Source organism: Prinia subflava, chromosome 5 (assembly GCF_021018805.1).
Source record: "Prinia subflava isolate CZ2003 ecotype Zambia chromosome 5, Cam_Psub_1.2, whole genome shotgun sequence".
Lineage (NCBI taxonomy): Eukaryota > Metazoa > Chordata > Aves > Passeriformes > Cisticolidae > Prinia > Prinia subflava.
Window position 1 is genome coordinate 21,466,584 of NC_086251.1, and position 18,012 is coordinate 21,484,595.

General features: G+C 37.8%; 1 protein-coding gene across 7 annotated transcripts in view; it reads right to left on the minus strand.

Annotated features, from left to right (window-relative positions):
* LRRC4C (leucine rich repeat containing 4C) overlaps positions 1-18,012 on the minus strand; it is a 476,199-nt gene that overhangs the window by 46,686 nt on the left and 411,501 nt on the right. For 6 of the 7 annotated variants that reach the window (XR_010080531.1, XM_063398336.1, XM_063398337.1 and 3 more), the window contains one exon: positions 4,972-5,104. The gene's annotated coding sequence lies outside the window, so the exon portion shown is untranslated. Of the gene's footprint in view, positions 1-1,811; positions 1,899-4,971; positions 5,105-18,012 lie in introns of those variants that run through there. The other variant, XM_063398341.1, reaches the window with a different exon arrangement.

Sequence of the window (18,012 nt, forward strand, 5' to 3'; positions counted from 1 at the left end):
AGAGTAAATTCTTTCCCTCCCCTTCACCCTGCTTTAATACGATCTCTTTTGCAAGAAAAAGTTTAAAGTAGTTTGGAGCTGAGTTTTTTGCTATCAATTTTACGTTACCAAATCCCCAATATGTCAAGGGAATAAGGGAAAAAGAATTTCTATTTGGTATTCAGATCAACTCTTCCACACAGTTTTATTCTAATGAAGTCAAAGCAAAATTTCCACTAAAGAAAGTGTTAAAAATTGCAGGACATAATTCTGGAACAGTACAGGAACCACAATATTCAGAGGAAGGCACCTGAAAATCCAGTCTTACAAAGAGCTAATACCACAAACTGTTCTCCTTCAGTAGCAGATGACGAGTTTTCTGCCACATACCACAACAGAACTTGAAAAATGAAATGTCAAATCATAATTTATCAAAGAGGAGCATAATTGGAATTACATTAAATAATAACAGAGAAAAAAAATAGAAAAAAGGGCAGATGAACGAAGTCCAACCCTACAGAGATGAGGAAAAAAAGAAGTAAATTGAGAGACCGAATCATTGGCATTCTGACACACTAAGGGGACCAGCTTTTCAACTGTTCTTTAATGAAAGAAGAATTTCACACAGTAAGTTTAAACAAAAAGAATATGAAGCATAAGAAATGTATTATAAACAGTGTTATCAGCTGTGGAGAGAGTAATTTAAATGGTATTCAGTGATGCAGGTGAAGGCTGTCTGGGAGCTCATCTTTCATATTTGATTTCTCAGATGGTTTCAGAGATCCAATGGTCTATCCTTGTCATGTCACAGTCTTAGTCCTTTTGTGAAATATTGAAAGAATTGCTGCTGAATTGTCCTGTCTCTATTTGACTCTTAAGGGTTATTGTCTTTGGTTCTGTCTAAGGGTTCTTTCTTCTAAGACAAAACCCCTGAGATCTTTTGGTGCTGCCTTGCCTGCTGGCAAGGGGCACTGTCATTTTTGCATGCTCACACTTTGTAACTGTAGTCTTATTAATCTCCAGCTGTGTAGAGATAGTTTTGCCCACACAGACATTCAAGAGACAAGCTTTGTTCTAAACATGACTATGGGATTTGTTAGGTGAAAAGAGCTTCTGTTTTGATTTGAATATCTCATTTCTTCTGTTCTGTTTCAAACTCTGGGTCATGCATCATTTTCAAATGGAGATTTTCATTATGTTTAAGAACATAATTAATTCTGAAGCTGTATCCACTTCACTTAATTTGAAAGGTTTGGACTTTTCCATAAATCATAGAAGACAACTGGTTTCTCAGCAGTTACAAAACAGGAAACAAAACCAAACCCTGCACTGACTACTTGGACTTTACTATAAATACCCTCAAAGGGACACAGTGATAGAAAATTCAGAACCATTCATACATCAAATTGTACCAAAAGAAAATATTGATCAAACAGACCAGCAAAGTGCAGCCAATTGTAAACTGACCAGGCAAAGAAACACATAGAAAGAGCTATATTTGCTAGGACAATGTGAAACATTTGTCATTCACACCAGAAGCCGAATCTGGTCAGAATTCAAGGATAGATGCTTAGTACTGATATCAGATCAATATCACTAGAGTCCAATGAAGATGAAAGCCTCTTAGTGAAAATATAAATTACCTTTTACCATCAAGATTTCAAGTTATATTAAAACGATACTCTTATCTTCCCCTACCTTCAGTCAAAATGGCATTTCAAGAATAGTTCACATGAAACACAATTTAAGCAGGGAATCAGAGCCTGAAACATCAATCCATTAGGCTTCCAATTTCTCAGGGAGTCTTAAGAGTGGAGAAGTTCAAACTTCACCTAATATGTTGCAGATGAAGATATCATAACGTCATCCCCTCTAATTTCAATTTCTTTCCATATTTGTCTTGAGGGGTTGTAACTTCTTTTCCCAGTGTAGAGCCTGAAATCCAAATGATTCTCTATGACATTGAGGTTGGATTCATAGAACGACAAAATATCTAAAGTTGAAAAGATCATCAAGTCCAACTCCCTGTTTCTCACAGGACTACCTAAAACTAAATCATGTGACAAACAGATGCGGATCCGGATGCTCCTTGAGCTCTCTAGGGCCTAGGGCCATGAACAATTCCCTGGGAAGCCTGTGCCAGTGACCAACCACCCACTGAGTGAGGAACCCCCAGTCTGAAGTTCCCCTGGTGCAGCTTTATTCCATTTCCTTGTGTCTTGTTGCTGGTCACTAGAGAGAGATCAGCACTTTCTCCTTTGCTGCCCCCCTTGAGGAAGTTCCAGACTGCAATGGGTCACTCCAGTCTTCTCCAAGCTGGAAAACCAAGGGACCTTAGATGCTCCTCATAAGTCTTGCTCTCAAGGGCTTTTACCGTGCTGGTTGCCTGTGGGCACAGTCTAATAGGTGGATGTACTTCTGTTGAGGCCCCTAAAACTGCCCTCAGTGCTCAAGGTGGGGCTGCAGTGTAGAGTGGGACAATAATCTCCCTCACCCCACCAGCGATGCTGTGCCTGATGCACCCCGGGACACAGCTTTTGGTTACCAGGGCACTGCATGTTCAATTTGCCATTGACCCAGTTCTCCAGAACTCATTCTGCAGGGCTGCTTTCCAGACTCCTCCTCTGATTTTTATGCACAACCACATTGACCTGTCCCCAGGGGAGAATCCTGCACTTGCTCTTATGACTCAGATTGCAGAAGTTTGTGGAGAACTGTTGCCAGTGGGATGGACTCACAATGGAGAAGTTCATAGAGAGACATCTCCCTTGGGAGGGATCCCATGCTGGAGCAGGGGAAGGATTTCTTTCCCTGAGCAGTGGCAGAAACAACCCGAGATTAACTGATTATAACCCCCATTCCCTGTCTCCCTGCACTGCTGGATGGGGGGAGGTAGAGCTGGGAATAAGGGAGGGATGGAGAGAGGGTGTTTTCAAAATTTGTTTTACCTCTCGTTATCCTGCTCTGATTTTGTTATTAATAAATTCAGTTATTATCCCCAGTTTGAGTCTGTTTTGCCCATGATGGTATCTGGGGAGTGATCTCTCCCAGTCCTTACCTTAACCCATTAAATATTCTTTGTATTTTCTCTCTCCTATCCAGTTATGGAGGGGATTGATAGAGCAGCTTTGGCGGGTGCCTGACATCTGGCCAGGGTCAACCCACTACACTGCTCATGCTGTGTGCATCAGTACAAAGGCATTTCAAATGTGCTCAGGTGTACTCAGCACACCTCCGAGCATTCTGAAGGACCTGCTGCACACAAACATCCCACAAACACTGGCATGCTACCCCCGGGCTTTTCTCTAGTGAGCCTGGTTTTGTCCCTTTCTACCTTCAAATCTAGTTTAAAGCTCTTTTAAGGACACCTTCAACTATTGGGCAAAGATTCTTTTTCTCCTTCAAGAAAGAATTGTTGCTAAAGCATCAACAAAGGAACATCACAGAAGATCCATGAGAGTCTGCCCACACTGCATGGAGAAAAATGCAACCAAGAAGACACGTGAAACACAGCAAGAGACTGACACTGGATCCCCTGGATCTCAGACCAGTTCCAACCATAAGCAAGCTATTCCTTCTTTTGTTTACAGTAAAGTACCTAAGACAAATTGGTGCAATTTTTTGTAAAGAGTACTGGGCCCTCACTAAAAAAGCCACATAAACTCATTTCTACTAGATAATAGAAAACCAAATTAGGTCTGGAGAAGGCAGGTTGAATTGATTAGCAACATGTTTGAGTGAAAGATTGTTGAAAAGTGTATCATAAGCTGAAAACTATAACCACATGTATAAATGCAGGAGGCAAGGCCTCCCTTTCCTGTATCAAACATTTCTTCTGTCACAAATTCATGAATTGTAGCAGTGAATTCTCTGAACTGTTTTAATGAATGAATGTCAGGGAGCTGGGGGGAGCTCATCAAAAAGAAAAAGGAAGGTATTTTCCAGACACATTTGAAAGCCTAACCTAGTATTCAACCAGCCAAAACATCTATACTGAGCAAAGAAAAAATATTTCCCCATTAGATGATATTTTATGTTTTTTCGATGTCTCGTGAGATGTGGGAATAGATCCTTATGAAAACTTTTGCATCAAAAATCCCATTTTATTTTCTACCAGTGTGATTTTCCATTGTTATTTTTCTTGCACTCTGCATACATTAAGACACATTAATAAAGGAAAGAAGCAAGGCAGCCTGTCAGATATTTCAAAACGTACCATGGGAAATGACTGGTTTAGGGTGAGTGAACAAAATCTGTTTGTTCAGCAAACTTAATTTTAGCTGAGAACCAAGAAATAAGTGTATAGCATGAACATATGATAATTTAACTGGGCTCAAAAATACACCTATAGCTAGGTTTTTGGGACAGCAGAAAATGTTTTGATGCTTCATGGCTCAATTCTACCTTTTAACATGAAGGAGGAAGCATTACAGTTACTCTGAGGGATGAGGGATTTTTAGTTTGCACATTCTCTTGGACTTCTGGAATGCTAGGAACAAAAGCATCCATAATTAAGGTTTCAGGGTACAAAGAGAGTATCCACAAGCAGAGTAGCTAAGGTGAAATTGAAAGAATCCAATAAATTATGTCAAAATTCAAAAAGTAGCTCTCCCTGTGAAAGAACATTTTACTGTGCTAAATTGTTATAAGGCTTATAAGCTGGTACATTCAGGGTTTTAATTTATATAAGGAATTTCTTGAAAAGTTACTGTAAATTTGTGATTTATGTTCTCTAACAGGTCCACAAGAAAATAAGAAAACCTCTGTAAGATACAACATCCAAATTCTCTCTCACTCAAGGATGGGAATTGAAACTGAGCACAGTTTAAGAACCTCTGAAAAGATATTCAGGAGATGCTGTATGAACAGTCAGACAACAACAAAGGTTACAAAGGTTAGTGCTCCCCTTCCCTACTAGTTTTCTGCCATGCATTCCAGCACATCCATGGAGCCTGCAAAGCTGACTTGCATAACAATCCTAATGTGAATTACCTTTTCGGAGGGTTTACCGTCTCGGGAGGTGATGTTTCTCCTCGCTTCCCAAACTACCCCTGGACCTTCTCATCCTACTAGCCCACTGGAGACTGTTCCACAGAGCTGCCTGGACCCCCCCACAGCATCCACCCTGTGGAAGAAACACAGATTGAGAAACTGAGATACAGCAATTAACTTTTCTCTAGACATAAACTGAAGACACTGAGCGAGAATAACTCAGGTAGACTAAATCCTGATCTAGAGCTGCCACACACAATCTGAGAAGGGAGGGGAATTGTAGGATACAGTGCCCCCTCAATGCATGTAGGTATGACAGAAGTGCTGAAGGCACAGTTAATTTCAAGAAGACATTTAAGGCACAAATCCAAACAGAGATTTCAAAGGCAGCAATTAGTCAATAATGTGATCACCTAATCTTGCAGATGACAACCTTGCCTTGCCTGTTAGAAATGCCTGTATTTTTGCTCACTTAGCAGTAATAGGAAGAGGGTGGTTACTTCTGCAATTCTGTAATCAGTGGCTTCATCACACACCACACAGGGCAAGGTGGTAGAAATTAGGCCTTTTCCTGTCATTAGTGACAGTAAAACATGTCTGTGTACGTCTTGTGAGGACAAGGCATTCCTTCCAGCATCGGAAACTTTCTTCTTCTAGAGCCTTATATGCACACCACAGTAAAAATTAAAATGGGAAAAAAGATTAAAAATCAATCAATTTGATAAATATTTTGCAAGTTATAGCCTCTATATACTGCATCAAATTGCTGCATCAGAAATAAGCAAATATTAGAAATAATAATCATGCATAAAATTTCATAGCTTCAAAACACAGATAGGTATGAGACATAAACCAGGCCTTTTTTAATCAAATCTTTTAAACACATTGTTCATTTGCTAAAGAAAAATAAATTCTACATTCTCTTGTTTATGAGAAAAGACAATTGAGTAAATCATGACTTCGGATAACCCATAAGCCACTGACTCTGTTTTTCAAAGACCTGTCTGCTTTCTCCTCCTTTGGCCTTGGCTGCCTAGCAACCTCCACAGAGCTTTCTTAGTCTATACTGATTCTGGAGAGTTTTCATTTATATATTTATTTATGAGAATGTCCATAAGGAGAATGAAGAAACAAAGAGCTGTTTGTTCCTTCCTTCTAACAGTGGATTCCAAGCATGTAATGTCAGTGTCTGAGTGAAGGACACAGTCCTTGGTTTTGCAGAGAGGTACCTGCCTTCTTTGTTTTTGCTTGGGAACTAAGCAAATCTCAGGTCCTGTTAAACAAAAGCTTAGTCTCTGCAGGAAGCTACTGATGTAATAGGAACTGGTATTTCTTGCCCTCCCTGTTGGCTTGATTCATTGATAAGCTTTTTCACCCTGAAATTTTAGGTGCTTGTGGAAGGTTGCAGTGCTCATGCAGCCTGCAGCTCGTACTTAACATGAAGACAGTTTGTGCTACTTCTCTGGGTCACCAACAGTTCTAGTATCAACCAAGCTCTGAGGGAAATGGAGATTAAAGCTGAGCTGCTGTGTCTGAGACTCAAAGCAGAACCATATGGAAGGTTTTGGATGGGATTGTTAGTTTGAAACAGGATATGGACTGTATTTCCGTGAGCTAGCATCAGCTTTGCATGGAAAAGACTATTTCTTCAGAGTTTTTTGGGGGGGGGGTTTGTTTGTTTGTTGGGTTTTTTTGTGGGGTTTTTTTTTTCTTCATTATAAGTGCAAAATTGAGGATGTCACAGAAAATATCTCTATGCTACACCAAGAAAATACTTACTCTCTTTCCAGTTCTATTCCACCTGCTCTTTGAAATTATTTTATGTCCCTATTAACACAGCAATCTCCTCCAATCAAAAAGTAAGAAAAAAAAAAAAAGAGAGAGAGAGAGAGAGAGGAAGAGATGGTGAAACATGTGCCTGAAGAGCTTAACAAGCTCTCTCAAATGATGTGGTAAAGAAATGCCAGGTATTCATAGCCTGCAGTCACACCGTGGAGATGTGGGGTTTGTGTCTCACTATTTCCAACCCTGAACTCAGATAGAAGAGCTTGCATTTATTTCTCAATCAAACTGAAGCATGAAACACAATAAATCTATATGACTTAAGATATCTCAATATGCCTTAATCACTTCATTCCATTTTTTTCTGATTAAGTTGACCTTTAGCTATGTTTTGTCCTTAAAGGATGTGCAGGGGATCTCTGACAGAACATAAACCTGAAACCAGAACTTCTAACTTCCACTCAATTCCTTACCAACAGAGCTACATACATAAAGATTGGGTTGTTGTAAGCTTGTAGGATTACTGGTGTCCAACAAAATAAAATAGGAGCAACAACATGAATGATAGGAATTATTCAAAAACAACCTGCTGGTTAAGAGAGTAACATTTTGTAAAGCAAGTTATTAACAGTGAAAATACCCATAGAAACTAAAAAGGGGAAAACTATTCAATAAGCACAAGGAAGAAAGTTACTGGAAGTAAACAGAGATCTGGGATTTCTTTTTTCTATTTGTAGGCGAGCTATAAACAATTTTCTTAGTTCCTTTCCCTCTGTCATTCCACATAGTAATGTAAATTTGTAGTTAGCATCAAATATCTCAATTTGTACTCCTCTGAGTTATTGTAATACAAATAAACTCCAAATATAATCCAAAACTAAGTAGTTGCTTATTGGAAATGAGTTTCCATATGTATGTTCATTTTTCACAGATCATGATCATTATAGCAAAACTTGAGCATGTGGTGTTTCCTCCCCTTACAAAGTATGATCACAATTACATATGTTTTTAAATGTTAAGTCAAACTCTCTGAAAATAAACTCACTGAAGAGTACCAGAAGCACAGACTTACATGTCTGTTTTCTCACTTACTCTTGTGAGAAGTCTGCTTTTAAGTTGTTCAAGGACATGTAAATAGACAATAGACAAAAAGACTTTTTCATGCATTTTTATAAAAAAATATAATAGGGTTTTCTACAGAATGAATAAATTTAACTGTGCCAAAGCAGATAGCAAAGGAAATTGAACCAGAGTAAATGAACTTTCTCAAGGTATATGGAAAAATAAGTTGCAAGCAGCCCCATCCAAAATTTCAAAGACTATAATTAGGTACTACATCTACTACATTTACACTGGAAAACCTCACCTGCCATGCACTTATGCTCCCAAAAGAGTATACCAGAAAGAGAGATCCATCCTTCCTTCCCAAAAGAGTATACCAAAAAGAGAGTGAGTCCTTCCTTCCTTCCTTCCTTCCTTCCTTCCTTCCTTCCTTCCTTCCTTCCTTCCTTCCTTCCTTCCTTCCTTCCTTCCTTCCTTCCTTCCTTCCTTCCTTCCTTCCTGCCTTCCTTCCTTCCTGCCTTCCTGCCTTCCTGCCTTCCTTCCTGCCTTCCTTCCTGCCTGCCTTCCTGCCTTCCTTCCTTCCTGCCTTCCTGCCTTCCTTCCTGCCTTCCTTCCTGCCTGCCTTCCTGCCTTCCTTCCTTCCTGCCTGCCTTCCTGCCTGCCTTTCTCCCTCCCTCCCTTCCTTCCTCCCTTGAGAAGAGAGATGCAAAATGCTCTCATTTTCTGGATATAGACTACAGAAAAATGAAGTGCTAAGGAGGGTTTGGAAAAAGGTCATTACAAAGGAAATGAAGATTTGGGGGGAAAAGAGAACAAGAAAATTATCACCAATATGAAAGTATAATCTTTGCTCAAATAACTAACTCACCAAGGAGAATTGCAAGAAACCTTTTGAAAACAATACATAGTATTATTCAAAAATACAACTCTTCATTTCAAGTGCACTGATTTTACTTAAGACTTAGGCCAGTAACTGATCAGAATTTGGTCGAATATATGTATATATTTTCTAAAAATTCATTATGGCAGTAAATAAGAAAAACTCATTGAAGTTATAACCGGGCTTTCCTGATTGTTCTCAAAGCAGCTATATTTTTATAGATTGCAAAGGGATGAAAAGAGCCACAGTAAAACAAAGATTTATTAAAGAAAGACTAAACATAGTAACATATGCTACCATGATGACATTAAAGAACATAAATAAGCAGAAGACAAAACACAGTTACCCAACTTCTGCTATTTTTAATAAATATCACTAACAGGGTAACATTCAACCACCAAAAGAAAGGAGGTTGTTATACTTTGTTACTACGTCTGGCCCTGAGTCGCCCTTCTAGAAGAGCACGAGTTTCTTGGAGAGTCAAGTCCTTATCTGCCTGCTCCTGAAGTCTTGGATATCCTAGGATGTGTGAAATAGCATTACATTCTGGTTTTTATGATTCTGAATTGCTTGCAAGCTGTTAGTAGGAATGTGTGTGAGCTCCGGGTACTTACATGTTAAGTAACAAGAGTAGAATCAATAAACCAGAAAATCCTAGTGTGCTACGCTCACATAAGACTTTCAACTCAGGTCCAAAGACAAAATACTAGCTAGTTCCTTAAAGAAAGGTGTCTGTATACAAATTCTTTACTAGCAGTAAATATGAAGAACTTAGAGTTAAATCTCACCTCTGACTGGTGACTCACTGTGCAGTAAAACAAGCTACTGGTGTTTCCTTGATGGTTTGAAAAAGTGTTCTTATTAGCTCTCATTCCCTTCAGTTCTTTTACATATTCTGCTGTTTCAGAGTTCTATTTTTTTTAACATGCTTAACAGAATAGAACTTTCTTTCAATTTCACAATTGGCCGAACCTCCATAAACCCTGATTATTTATGGCCAAGGTTGTAACTACATTTTTTTCCTGATCTTTTAGCTTAGTTAAACCCTGAGTAAGGACAGTTGTTCTGCATAAAACCTATACTTTCTATATATACTGCACTTCTCCTTTTTCTTCTTTCAAGAATGCCAGATGGAAACAAACTAAAGAATAGTTGCATGCCTGGTATGCTAATATTTTTATACTTCTGCATTTGAGTTAAGCAGATGGGGATTAGGTAATCCTGCATGTATGTCTCTCCCAAACCAGTTCAGATAAGGTATATATTCTAAATTCTGAAATTATTTTCTCTGTGATCTCCTGCAGTAAAAATATTCACTCATCCAGTATTGATTGGAAATGTTTTTGTGCATCTAATCAATAAATGAGTTAATATGTGTTAAACCAATCTTCTAGACTATTTGTCTTGCTCAGCCTAACTAATACAAAGCTGTGAGTGATTCATTTCAGAGCAGCAGTACAGTGTGAAAACCAGACTGGTGTCTTTTTAATGTGAGTGCCTGTCTGTGTGTGCTTATAAACACAAAATGTCGTTAAAAATATTTTCCCCTGACAACATTTCCCCCATTTTAAGATCATTCTATTGACTCCTAATAATGGTCTCTAGATACTCATCTGACAAATGGCTGTTTAATTTATTTTTTACTGTGAAAGATTTGACCTGGTTTGTTCATCTATAAATACACATTTTGGTGCTGTAGACACAAATCTGCATTTGTTTTAGCTTTCATCCCTGCTGTGTTTGTATAACACAGTGTGATATTCACAAACAGAAAGAAAAGAGATTGAAGAACATTTGATAGTGTTGTCTAGCATTTTAAGCACAGCAAAATAAATAAATTAGTGCCCACTTCATCAAGTGCTAAATTCAGTATGGCTGAAATGAAACTGAGAGTGGGCCAGAGAGAAAAAAATCTTCATTCTAGGTGGAAAAAACAACTCATGTTGTCAACAAAGCAAAAGGATGAGTGCTACTGAACGGATAATTTTAAACCCATATTCAGCTTCCCTGCTAGCATATCTGATGTAGCCCCAGCTTAGCAATAATTATAAGGATTTTTGCCATACCAGAATTTAATATCATCAAGGGAGTCTGCGAGGATCTTTATCTGTACAAAAAAAAGAAGGTGTCTGTCTTAAAAGGTCTAGAGCCACAGAAAAATTCAGAAAGCAATTTTGAATTCCAGAGTCCTATTTTAATCATAGTAAGACACAAGTAATTATTTTTGAAAAGCAGCTAAACCCATTATTTTTTCTTTTCAAAATGAAAACTAAAATTCTTTATTAGTAGTAGTATTTTCATTGTTATTATTGATGTGAATTATTCCTATTTTCTATTCCACTGTTGGTGTATATGTGGCTTATATCAAAATTGTACAAATCTTTTACCTACCTAATACCATTTTGTAGAGTTTTCAGTCATTAATTAGAAGTGAATTTATGTAAATCAGCTTCAGGAACAAAGCATGGAAGACAAGCAGCTGGCACTAAATGACTCTTAAGATCTGTTCTCGTCCAAACAATTTTATAATTCTGTTACATGAAAGGAATTACAGGATGCTACTACTCACTAGTTCATGTGGATACTTCCTAGTCATTATTCATTTCCCATGTCAGAGAGTTACCAAAACCAGAAAATTTCAATTATATTAACAACGCAAAGGACCTGCCCCTTCATTTAATCTATTTTCTGCCCTTTGTACCCTCAAGGTATTGTGAAAGAAAGTGACATCATTTGCTGGAGTTGCACATGGGAAAAAACTTATTCCCTGAGTTGTCAAAAAGAAAGATTTTGAAAGATGCCTGCTTTGTAGCTGAAGAACTTCTTTCTGAAGGATTTGAAGAATATTATTTGTCTTATATTAATGAAGAACATGATTTATTTTACAGTATATGTGCATAGTCACATATCATTGTTACTCCTGAGGTGAATATGAGGTGGAGACTGACAAGCAGGGACTGAGGCAGAGCTAATATTATTCCCTGCAACATACTGAGTAGAAATAGCTGAGGCTTGCATTGCTGGAAGGTGGTATGCACTGTTACCTGCAAAAGAACGGGGAAAAAAACCCAATTTTTTATTAAAAACTGAAAAGAAACCCACCAAACAATCAGTGTGGAGTCATGAAAGATTAAAGATCAAAACATTTTCGTTGAGTGCTGTTGCAACAGTGTAGTCTACTAGTACAAAGCAGTTAAAAGTATCAGTTGCTTTCTCATCTGCAAATTGTTCATAAATTAGTGATGTATTTCTCTGGTAATAATGATATTTTCACAATTTTTCCAAAAATAAATACAGCTAAAAGCAATTAAAACCTACAAATTAACAGATTGATTATGTGTGATTGGTCATATAATATGATATTGATGGTTCAGACTGGATGTTCCAACTTTAACAGACAGAAACAGGCAGGAAAAATATTTGAAATCTTTGGGAAAAGAAACTGAGGCTTTAAAAATGAAAAGGACATTAAAATAATTTTCTCTCCTTTAAAAAGAAGATGCTTTGGAAATTATGTTCAATTTAAACTAGCTCTCTTCCCTCTGAAGAGTGAAAAGGGAATAGTCACCACGTCTCTACCAGGAACATTTGCTTCCTGTTACACTGATTACCAAGATGTGAAAAATACCATCAGTTCCAGCTCAGTACTCCAGTTTTCCAAAACTGTCAAAACCATATTCATGCAAAAGAAGTATTCATACAAGCATAATGAAACAAACTGATAGAAAATGGCACAAACAGAACCACGGGCAGTGGTGCCCAGCTTATGAGCTCTCATTAAGATACAGGAACTCAGCCTGTAAATTTTTCTCTCCAAAATATGCAGCGCCCATTTTCACATCACAAATTTGGAATCAAATAAAGTTAGCATCTAGTAGGCTTATAAAGTCTCAGAGCAGACCTAGACTTTGAAAGCAGGTTACCTGGTTCAGCTTTTTAGAAATATTGGCAATCAGAATTTTATAATCTCAAGTACTGATTTATATGATCTGGGAATCATAGTTGTATCTGCATTATCTATAAATTAATACCTTCTTTATTGCAAATAAAGAACGGTGAAATTTGCAGAAATATCTCTTTTCACCTTTTTTTTTAATTCTACACTTACATTTATTCAGCTTTTTTAGATACAGTGCAGTGCATATGTAATAACCCATAAAATTTAGTTTAACATAATTAAAAGTGTGGAGTACCCACACATCCTAGGGAAAAAAGGATTAGTTATTTAAAAGACCAGAAGTGCAAACTTTCTTTTTTGCATATAATCTAGTAGGTAAAGTACTTGCAAGGAACAAGGGATATCCAGCTGAATTCCTTTTTCAGTTTGAACTGAAGCTCTTCCAGAAAAAGAGTTTATTTCATAGCTTTAAGGTTGGAAAAGACCTCTAAGTCTAACTGTCAGCAAGCACCAACACAATGTTGACCATAAAACCACGGCCTCAGCTGCCATGTGCACATGGTTTTTGAACACTTACAGGGATGGTGACTTATCCACTGCCCTGGGCAGCCTGATCCAATGCTTGACAACCCCTTCTTGTGGAGAATTTTTTCCTAATATCCAATCTAAACCTCCCCTGGCACAGCTTGAGGCCATTTCCTCTCTTCCTGCCACTTGTTACCTGTGAGAAGAGACAAACTCCATCTCCCTACAACCTCTTTTCAGGTGGTTGTAGAAGTGATAAGGTGGACTTCATGCACCTGAAGCAGAACCATGCTTGCCAGTCCTGTAAAATTTCTGGGGACAGAAGGAAAAGAGGGAGCACACAAGGTGGCGATCTGGACATGGAAAGATAGTATTGGGTCCTGACTCTTTTATTTGGGATTAGGACTACAGTAGCCAGTCCATATAAAATGTATCTTCAAGATCAGTAATCCAAAACTGGTCTGGAAATCAATTGTAGACTTTGTAGTCTACCTTAGACATTGTTCATTAGAGTATTACCTTAATCTGTGAATATTAAATAGAATATATTGATTAGTATCTTGGAATACACCCCAGAAAACAAGTTTGTTCTCCTTCACAGCACTCAAAGCATAGAAACCTTTTGAACAGAGCTCAAGCGATTTCAGCTCAATTAAATCTACAGTAGACAAAATCCCTGCGTGTATTCTTGGTTGCCTGATCATATTTCAAGAAGGAAGAAGAGAACACCTCACTGAGACCTATCAGATCTTCAGCGTCCTGAAAAAAAAGACTCTTACAAGTTTTAAATTATTAAATTATTTTAAATTATTGTAGGTTATAAACTTTATTGCTTTTTGAATTTCTGTCTTGGACATTCATAACTTTTTGTATGAAAGGCCATTTTTATCCAAGATTAGGAAAAGTAAGAAAGGAAGGGAAAAAAAAAAAAAAAATCACACTCTTTGTGACTGCAGTTGTCCAGGTCTGAACTGTTCAGGAACTTGTGGGGCAATTTCCCCAAAGAACAGGGAATTGTGCTGCACAACTTCCTAACTTGTCAAGAAGCAGCACATTGACTGGGGGACCAAGCCCAGGACACAAGGTATAAAATAAAACCTGGACCACACTTTATGCTTGTATTCAGTAACATAAGGAAATACACAACAACTATACTGAACTCCTGAGCGGGGAAAAGAAAAAGGAAAAGAACACATCTAGAAACAAATAGTTCTGGAACCTTGCAAACATTTCAAACCACAAATTCAAATGACCATCTACATGCCACAAAATTTCAGCAGATATCAATGCACTAAAGAAGGAACCTCAGATTTGCTAACAAACAAATTAAATTTGATAAATTTGGAATTTGATAGCAAATTCCCATTATTTTCCCCCTTTCTTCAAATACTCTTCAGAAATAAAATTTAATCTTTGGCTGAGATCCAGTATAATCAGTCCAAATTTCAACTTGAGAAGCAGATATTGTACTCAAGTGACTAAAAACCCCTAAGAAAACCCACAAACCCAGCAAATTACGCTGCTATCAGACTTCAGGAATCATATTTGTGACACATCTTTGTTTAAGATGGTGGGTTTAGTGGTTTAGAGAAATATTAAATACTCTCCTGAAGAATTTCAGATCTCCTCTTTACAGATCCTTCTCCACATTTTCCCTGATTTCCCCTAGCCTGTGGCTCGTAAAATCAAATCTCAGATGAGTACAGCATCCAAGCTCGTGACACAATCACATGGAGACAGTGATTCCAACATATCCAGTTCTCCATCTCTTCTCTTGTGAAGGGTCACATTATTATCTCCAAAGTCTACGTTTTCTTCAATTCAAATCATGCAATACAGTCATGAGGTGAAAACTCATACTTTATTGACTTGCTAATCAAGATAGTAGATGGAATATTTGAGACATGTATTACTAAAATTTTTTGTTGTTGTTGTTGTTCCTGTCACGAAGTTTAACACAATTTGTGAAAGCTTGGAAATGCTAGCTGTTGCATTTTTACTCATATTTATTCATTAGAAAAATCAAAATTAAGCAAAGAAAATTGGCATATAGTTCTGAAAGACAGTTCTAGAATGAGATGGCAACTTGCAATCTCCTTAATTTTTATGCTTGAAGAATAATCAGTGCAGAGAAAGAATAGCTAATTTACAAACATCATTCAATTCTTTGCTTATCAGCTAAGGTAGTCAAGAGAAATGTCGTTATACAAAACGGATGTTTGCTTCAGCAGCAGAGGGAATGAGAAAAGGACCCTTTATAAACACCTCCAAGGAATTGATAAGGGATGACTGCAGCTATCGGCACCAGAGGCATAGACAAGCAGCTTCTCACCCGTTGCTAATGCCACAGGCTACCCAATCACTCCATCTGTAACGACACCCACAGGAAAATGTCTGGGACCATACTCTGCATACTTCCAAAAGATCCAGCACTGAGCATGTCTTCCTCCTAAATATATATTGTAAAAGGGTTTCTGCGGAACTATCAAATGAGTTTATGTACTCATAATTCAGTGGATTCCTGACTGCTGGCTTCTTTCAATGGCTTAGAGTTGCTAGTAGCTAGAAAATTTATTTTACTTCAGGTGAAAGAGTTCTCAGTCTGTGTAAAAGGAGGATGCAAATTCTACATTGTACCTTATTAAGTTCCAGATGGTCACAGACAGCAGCACAGTGACAAACATAACTTTCCTGAGTAATCACAAATACGCTAATAAGTACGGCATGTGCAGCATACCTGGACTGCTACCTTGGCTGGCTCTCCATGTGTGAATTACTTCTTCAGAAATTAAATAATTGTTGAGACAGCCCATGAGTTTATTGCTTTTCTGACTCACACATATAGCTAATGGTTCCGATTCCCATCCTAAGAAATATGCATAGCACAGGAAGATTTTGCTGTGCTGCAGCCATGGCAGGGCTGTTTAGGCAAATGAAAATGTCTCCTTAAGAGCTGGTTTCTTTCTGTGCTTGTTCACATCACAGAGAAATAGAGCTAATGCTACGCTCCTATGAGTGCTTTATGCATTCTGACAAACCAAACGAGGTTTGTCAGGAGAGGCTCTAGGCAGCATGGAACTGCTGCAATTTTACATCTCATTGATTACCGCAGTGGGAATTGAAAATGGTTCTCTGCTTTCGACATGATATTAAAAATACTGTTGCAGATCTCAGAAAAATATGCAGGTCCTTCAATGAAGGGAAAACTTTGTGCAGCATTATTTCCCCTTGAATTTGAGTCAGGCCCATCTGACCTTTACGAAGGCTAATAATAAAGCAATAAGGTGACACGCAGTAAAGCATGTCATTCTGTGAGTTGTTCTGCAGCAGGATACATGAAACAAAAGGGCAGCTCAATACCCTGAGGCTTTGGGGATCTGCTTGTTTTGTGGTGTGTGCACCCTGTATACTGCTGGCATTACACAGAGTATGCGGGAACTCACATGTCACAACAAACAATACTAAAAGAACAAGGCCTAAAAACAACTGGAAGGAAATTAAGATTTATTATTACTGTCACACTGCCTTTGTCATTGGCTGGTTTGATGTGCTGGAGAGGTTTTCTATGAATTTTTCAAAAGAATGATTATTGCTTTTACACAAAAATCTCAAATCTTTTCTGTTTCCATGTCTTCAGGGATTTATTTTTGCTGGATCCAGCAGTCTCCATCCACAGAATGTTACCATTTTATAAGGCACAGACTCACATTCTAAGCACAGCAAAACAACCCTAAAAAGCACAGAGAATAATCTACAGTGACAGCAGTAGAAGTTTCTTCTACTCAGAGATTGCAAATGACATATGTAGTACCATGTGCTAAGCAAGCTGTGATAGTCACTAACCCTTTGAGGTGCCTAGCAACCCTCAGCAGCATTCAGGAGGAAGAGAAGGTTTTCAGCACTCAACAGAATTAAACTCCTAATAAAACTGTTTACTCAGAATCCTAGCAGCCCTCCATGGTCTCTAAAATCAGGCAGAGGAAAGCATATGTAGCACAAGACCAAGTCATTGGTGTCCTTCTTTAGGGCAAATTTGGGAAGAAATTTACTGCAATCACAGCATCAAAACCAATTTAATTTAAAATGGAAATATCTTTATTTAAAAATAATGTCAGGCTTATACAGCTCCCAGTGGACTGGTCAACAAACTGGGTATCAGAAAAAGCTCTGAATTCCATCATAGCTTTCTGATATTATTATGTATTATATCTATATACAACTACCTATACCAATACTTTACATTTGCATACAATTCAGGTACATTTTCACCACACACACCACATAAGCAACCGTTGGTACAACAGGCAACCTAACCAATGGAGTTTGAAATGATGCAAAAACTGAAAACCAAGTTTCAGTAAATTAATGACATCTGTGTTATTCCCATCAGTAATATCCAATCACGGGAAGCTGGATGCAAAAATAAAATGAGCATTTCCAATGACTCATATTAGGACATACAGGGATCCATCTATCAGCTAAAACTAAATCTGTATGATAAAGAAAAATGCCATTCAATAAAAAGAGAAGCAAAATCTCAAATGGCACTCAAATACTACCAAGTAGCCAATAAGACCTAAGCTATATTATATAATTGTGAGGACAGTTGGTGGTTTGACCAGTAGAAGAACAGGAATAGAAAATCCCTCTCACAGACCAAAGGTTGCTTTTGAGAATTCACAAATATCTTGTCCTTGCTGGAGAATAATATGATAAAAGCCTTGAAAACCAGAAAGTAATCTCAGTATAAAAGACTAAGAATAAATTTGTATAAAAAACATTGTCTTGGATTTCTTGATCCTTTGCTATAAAGCAAGATAAAGACAAATGAAATAAAGCCAAATTATATAGGACAAGCCTCCTGATTCCACTTGAAAAAAAGGATTCTTCCAGA